Source organism: Rhincodon typus, chromosome 5 (assembly GCF_021869965.1).
Source record: "Rhincodon typus isolate 14 chromosome 5, sRhiTyp1.1, whole genome shotgun sequence".
In the NCBI taxonomy this organism is placed as follows: domain Eukaryota; kingdom Metazoa; phylum Chordata; class Chondrichthyes; order Orectolobiformes; family Rhincodontidae; genus Rhincodon; species Rhincodon typus.
The window spans coordinates 69,833,767-69,840,703 of NC_063336.1; positions in this window are offsets into that span (position 1 = coordinate 69,833,767).

Here is a 6,937-nt window from a genome sequence, read left to right on the forward strand (position 1 = left end):
CAAACTTCCCAACACCCTGAAAAAAAACCTACATACATAGAAACATGCATAGAAGATAGGAGCAGGAAGTGGCCATTCGGCCCTTCAAGCCTGCTCCACCATTCATCACAATCATGGCTGATTGTTCAACTCAATAGCCTTAATCCTGCTTTCTCCTCATAACTTTTGATCCAGTTCACCCCAAGTGCTACATCTCATCAGCTCTTGAGTACATTCAATGTTTTGGCATCAACTACCTCCTGTGGTAATGAATTCCACAGGCTCACCACTCTTTGGATGAAGAAACGTCTGATCTCCGTCCTAAACAGTCTACCCTGTATCCTCAGATTGTGACCCCTGGTTTTGAACACACCCACCATAGGGAACATCCTCCCTGCACAAACTTCATCTAGTCCTGTTAGAATTTTGTAAGTCTATGCGATTTCCCTTCACTCGTCTGAACTCCAGCAAAAACAATGGTCAATCAGTCAATCTCTTCTCATACGTCAGTCCCACCATCCCCAGAATCACCCTGTTAAACCTTCGCTGCACTCCCTCAAGAGCAAGAGCATCCTTCCTCAGAAGGAAGGAGGCCAAAACTGCACACTATTCTAGGTGTGGCCTCACCAAGGCTTTGTATAACTGCAGCAACACATCCCTGCTCCAATACTTGAAACCTCTCACAAATAAAGGCCAACATACCATTTGCCTTCTTTACCACTTGCTGCACCTGCATGCTTACCTTCAGCAACTAGTGCACAAGAACACCCAGGTCCCACTGCGCACTCCCCTCTCCCAAGTTACAGCCATCCAGGTAGTAATATGCCTTCTCGTTTTTGCTTAAGTGAATAACCTCACATTTATCCAAATTATACTGCATCCACCATCGATTTGCCTACTCACTCAATCTGTCCAGATCATGTTGAAGGATCTCTGCATCCTCACAGTTCACCCTCCCACCCAGCTTGGATAATATATTAGTGAATAGCTGGGGTCCCAGCACCGATCTGTGGGACTCCACTAGTTACCTCCTGCCAATTTGAAAAGAACCCATTAATTCCTACTCTTTCCTCTCTGCCAACCCATTTTCTATCCATCTCAACACACTCCCCCAATCCCACTTGCTTTAATCCATCATAATAATCTCATATGCAGGACTTTGTCAAATGCTTTCCGAAAGTCCAAACATACCGCATTGAGCGGCTCCCCCTTGTAAACACTACTAGTTACAATCTTCATAGAATTCCAACACAGATTTGTCCAACTAAAGACAATATTTGCAGCTAACATATGGGACGTCACTACCTGACAGTTATCCCCCCCCACCAGGCCAGATCCCATCCTGGATTTGGTATTGTCATTCCAAATTCCTGAAATTTCCTCCCTTACAATGCCAAGGGTAGACCTGCTTGTAAAATTCACATCCCATGACAAAAAATTGTTTTCTTTTTTCTGTTGTGTTATGTGGAGCTTCTGAACTTGTTAACAGAAACATGCTTAACAGTTGGTTGATATTCTACAAACATATTTGCATTAGCATTCCAAAATAAGACGTTAAAAACAAAATTCATGTTTTCTGATCTCGTTCCATGCCACAGAGTCAACCATACAGGCCATCAGAAAATGGAGAGTTTTTTTTTAAAACCTAGTTGCAAGGGTGTGAGGTGGTTCAAGATTTTATCATTTAAAAATCACTTCTAAGAAATTAAAATTTAAACTATAAAAAGTGTACTATAGTTTTTAAACGTGTAGTGCTTCATTCTACCTCAGGGGCAGAAGTTGTGTTGCTCTAACACAAGTAGAACTAGCTTAGTTGAATAAAACAGAAGAATAGAAACGTATTATAGCTTGCAGCAAATGAACACATATCTGAACTGATAAGTGTTTCAAATCAATGCCCAAAGTTAAACAGAAATTCAGTGGAAGTTATGTATGGGAATTTTTTTTCTGTCCTGCTAAAAATGGAGACCAATTTATGAAAGCACTTTTGGTACTCTCGGACATTGGGCCTGTACACCCAGTGTTGGTTACTCAGCTTGGATGTGTTCCCGTATAACCAAACATTTGTTAAAATGCTCATTTTAGCGAGACAATTTCAGAATATTAAATCTTCAAATATGGAGAAAAGCCTCAATAAAATTTTTTAAATTGATATTAAAAACTGCAGGAATAAAACAGCCCGGAAGGAAACTAACTTATTTTATCATTGTAAGTAATAGAGAAAAGAATAAGAGTGCGAAGAAATTATAGTAAATTCAATGAGGAAAAGCTATAAACAAATAAAAAGTCATTGCTAGAGACAATTTGTGCTGCTAATTTGATTAAACTGGAGTCTTCTCAACTATGCAAAAATGCATCGTGGGCAATGCAATTTCACCTCATACTGTAGTTCAAGAACAAGGTGTACTACAAACTAAGCTGATTTTAAAACAAAAGTGCACTGGTTAAGAACTTATTGCTCCAAGGCAATTCACAGGGCATTACAGAAGTGACATCAAGCACAAAGGGATTTAGGCAGATGAGCAAAAACTTGTTTAAAGAGAGCATATTCTAAAGCAGCATCTTAAAAAGAAGATATGAAAGAGGGGTTTGGGAAATTAATTGGAGATATTTGCACCTTGGCACCTACAGCATGACCACTAATGGGGGATGCTCAAGAGTTCAGAATTAGAAGAGTGTAGATCTCTCAGCAATTTACAAGGCTGGAGGAGATTAAAGATAGGGAAGGGCTTTGTCATGGAGGAATTTTTTTGACTGGGAGATAAGTTAATTAATGCAGGGTGATGGGTGAACAGGACTTTGTGCAATTACAGATACAGGCATGAATTTGAATAACCAAGTTTGAGGCTATAAACATGGGAGGTCAATTAGCAAAGCAGTGTTGGAGGAGTCAGGTCTAGAAGTAACAAAGGTATGTATACTGGTATAAGCATTTTACAAGGTTTAGACCATTAAAGTCCAAGAATATAAATACCCTAAACTTTGCTTTAAGGTATGATGACAGTTTTCAAAGCAGCATGAAGATCTTTACATTCAGTAATATTTAATCAGTTTTTGAAAACTGAAGAGGTATGCTGATTCATGACTTAAGACAAGATTTCCCTACCCATTGTCATCCATCCCCAGCGATTCAGCCTGCAGTCGAGAAAAAGGTCAAGACGCATTTAGTTATACAGAATCTGTGGAGCAGAGAATGACGGAGTAACTGAGGTAAACACTTGGGGGAAGAAAGTAGATAAACACTTGAAGCAGAGAAATATAGTTCCCAGAAGTTGGTCAAGGTAGATGCAATATTTTAAAAATACTCCAAAAGCACTGGAATAGTTGGGTAGAAAGGTCCTGTGCCATGCTGCATAGTTGTGTAGTAAGGAGATATTCTAGGTCAATATTCTCAAAAAAATTATTGGATGCGTATGGCACAGGCAGGACTGGCATTTAAGGACCACCCCTAGAGTTATACAGCACAGAAACAGAGCCTTCAGCCCAACTCATCCATGTCTACCAGATTTCCTAAACAGAACTAGTCCCATTTGCCTGCATATGGCCCATATCCCTCTAAACCCTTTGTGTTAATGTACCAGTCCTGAAGTCTTTTAAACGTTGCAAATGCCCCTTTGTATCCACAGATAAGACATTCTATGGGTCTTTCTTCAGATAATCAAAATTCCTGCAGATGTAAATTCTGGCTATCTTACCTATTTAAAAGGCAGCGTGGGATTACAAGTTAAAAATATACTCAGCACATTGGGGTTCTGACCCAAAGATATGACAAACCAAAGCCTGGATGCGGTCCAGACCTTTCTGCATTTGCACACAGATTGCTTCAGTTTGAGTACTGATGACACTGAATAGTGTTTGAAGACCGCATACCCCCAGCTCTGACTTCATAATAGACAAATAAAGTAAATGATCAAGCAGCTGAAGACATATGGGCATAGGGCACTATCCCAAGGAACTTGTACACCACAACCATAAGTTAAAATAAATGACCAACAACATGTACAAAAAAAAATTTGTGTAATGATTCACACAATTGTGTCTAGATATTGAAAGATGCGAGGAAGGATAAAAGCTTTAGCAGGAGAAGTCACTTGTATGGATAAACTGCTATCTCAAGTGCTTTCCTTAGATTTATTTTTCAAAACAAAGCTCAATATTGAGGGTAACTTCCAAGCCAGGGTGGGGGAGAAGACAGAAAAACTGTTCCCTCTGGGGAAGAAAAATCAAGGACCCAAAAAGATTGATTTAAAAAGGCAAGACAAAAAGCACAAGTTAAAAAAATTAAGTGCAAGTAATTAAGACCTGGAATATACTGTCTGAACAAGTAAAGGCAAGCTCAATTTTGCTTATTTGCTTTGCTGAAAATCTTCTGAAGAGAGAATAAAAATTGTCAAGAGGGAAAAGCTAAAAATTCTACAGATTGGCTGAATGGCTTCATTCTGTACTAAAGCCATTTTAAAGGTTCTACTGCTGTTTTTCACATCTCACTACCCCAGTGCATTTCTTCCCCTTAAATTTATGGAGAAATCATCTCTTTCTATTCAAAGCAATAGGATCTCCGTGGAGACCATTATTCCTAGTGATGATTTAAAAGGGACTTGCTTGGCAAAATTAAGTCGAAAGATGTTTACTGTAACAAACAGATCAGACTGGACAATTAATTCTATACTAGCGAACCACTATTTTGTACAATTTAAAGAACAGCCAATATGTTTATGTTATGATGCAATCCCAAGAGAGGGAATTCATGGTTTTGTACAGAATGAGGTCAGCTCAAGGTCAAAACAGGACAAGCTACAAACTGTTTAGTTCAGCCTGGGATACAGGCTAGGGTTGGAGATGAAATTTGATGGATATGAATCAAAGTTCATGGTGGAGAACTGAAGACAAATAGATTCAGCCTTGTCAATTTTTAAAATGGTGGGCATTTCAGGTCAGCCTTGACTACAAACCACAAGTGGATGCCAGGTCTTCCTTCTTGTAAGGATGGTTTACACTTCAGGTGGTCAACTCTTCTAATGCTCCTCCAGAGTTCAGAACACAGGAGTTTATTGATTCAAACACCTAGGAGTCAGTCACTGGCAATGACTGCCATTTTCATATCTCCCTTGAAGTAGACACAAGGGTACTTAAAAGGGTCATGACCCAGTGACCAGGTCACAATAGAAAGTCTTAGGTACACAGCCTTACTATCTGATGAAATGTGCAGACATCCTTGGCCTGATGATAAAAACATGTTAAGGTCATCAGCATGCTCCAGGAATAGAGTTGGTGACCACCTCTTTCAAGATGTTGAAGATACACCTGAAACAGCAGAGTCAGAAACCATTCAGCCTTTTTTCCCTGCTTAGCATATGTTGTCTTACAAATATAGAAGGGTGCACAGAAGATGCAAGTTTGATAGACCTGCAGTTTGGGTTCTCTCAGTCAGGATACTGTTGTCTATCCTAAGTGAGCATGGAACATTACATCTGCAATTGCAGTTTTTGCAATGAAGACACTGAGTGCAGCATCATATGAGGTTCCTGTTAAATGATTGTGAAGCCTAAAAATGTGACGATATTAGCTTCTAAAATTTCATACTCAAATGACCCAAGGGTCAAAAGAAATGCTTTACATCTATGCATTTTCCATTGAACATTTTCCCCATAATGGAATACCTACATAGTATTGTCAACGTACAGCAGCGCAGGGCAAAGACCATGATGGTTAATGCAGAACTAGGAGTTAGGACCACAGTTGAACTTCAGGTTTTTTCCCCCCCTCCTTATGTTAAATTTAGAGCCACCTACTGGGAACATACATTCTCTGTATCTGTTGAAAGAAGCATAAAACTAGCAGACCAGCCATTACAAATTTTAAGACACCTCTGAATGAAGAATTTAAGACAAAGTTCAAATGCGTTGTGGCTTAATTAAATGGTCTATACAAGATTATCAATTGTTAGTTGGAAAAAGATTTCAAAAGGATGTTGCTAGAATTGGAGTGTTTCAGCTATAGGGAGAGGCTGAATAGGCTAGAGCCGAAGCTGAGGGGTGACCTTATAACACGTTTATAAGATCATGAGGGGCATGCATAAGGAGAATAGTCATAATCTTTTCTCCAGAATAGGGGAGTCCAAAACTAGAGGGCAAAGGTTTAAGGTGGGAGGGGAAGGATTTATAAGGGACCTAAGGGGCAACCTTTTCACGTAGAGGGTGGCATGTCCGTGGAACAAGGCACCGGGGTGGAGGAGGTGGCTGGTACGATTACAACATTTAAAAGGCATCTGGATGGGTGTATGAATAGGAAAGGTTTAGAGGGATACAGGCCACATGCTGGCAAATGGAACTGGATTAATTTAGGATATCTAGTTGGCATGATCAAGTTGGACCGAAGGGTCTATTTCCATGCTGTACATCTCGATGACTGCTGATGCATCATGAACCGCAAAGCCTAAATTAACTGCTGGGAACTTAGATGCTGTAAGTAATGCAATTCAGCAAAGAGATAAGGTTCCAAGTTTGCAGACTTGAGGCAGGTACCTTTCAAAAAAAAAAAAAAAAAAAAAAATTGACATAGCAAAGTTTCCAGTGAAATGTTAGAGCAGGCTGACCTTGATGCACAGAATTGTAATTAAAAGCATATCAAATGAGTGGATAAAAAAAATCTGACAAACACAATAGTGCAGTTGGGGCCAACCCGTGTTGGAAATACTCTGGTCAGACAGCATCAGTGGAAAGAAAAAACTTCATGTTTTAAATTGATATCTTTCATAGAATTCTTGATTTTGTATCTCGAGAGCGTAATAACAAAAGCAGAGAAGTGATTCACTAAATAAACAACAAATGAGATCCCAGCATCCATCTTTGGACACCCAAATTACTCAATACAGAGATAGTAGGAACTGCAGATGCTGGAGAATCCGAGACAACAAGGTGCAGGGCTGGATGAACACAGCAGGCCAAGCAGCATCATA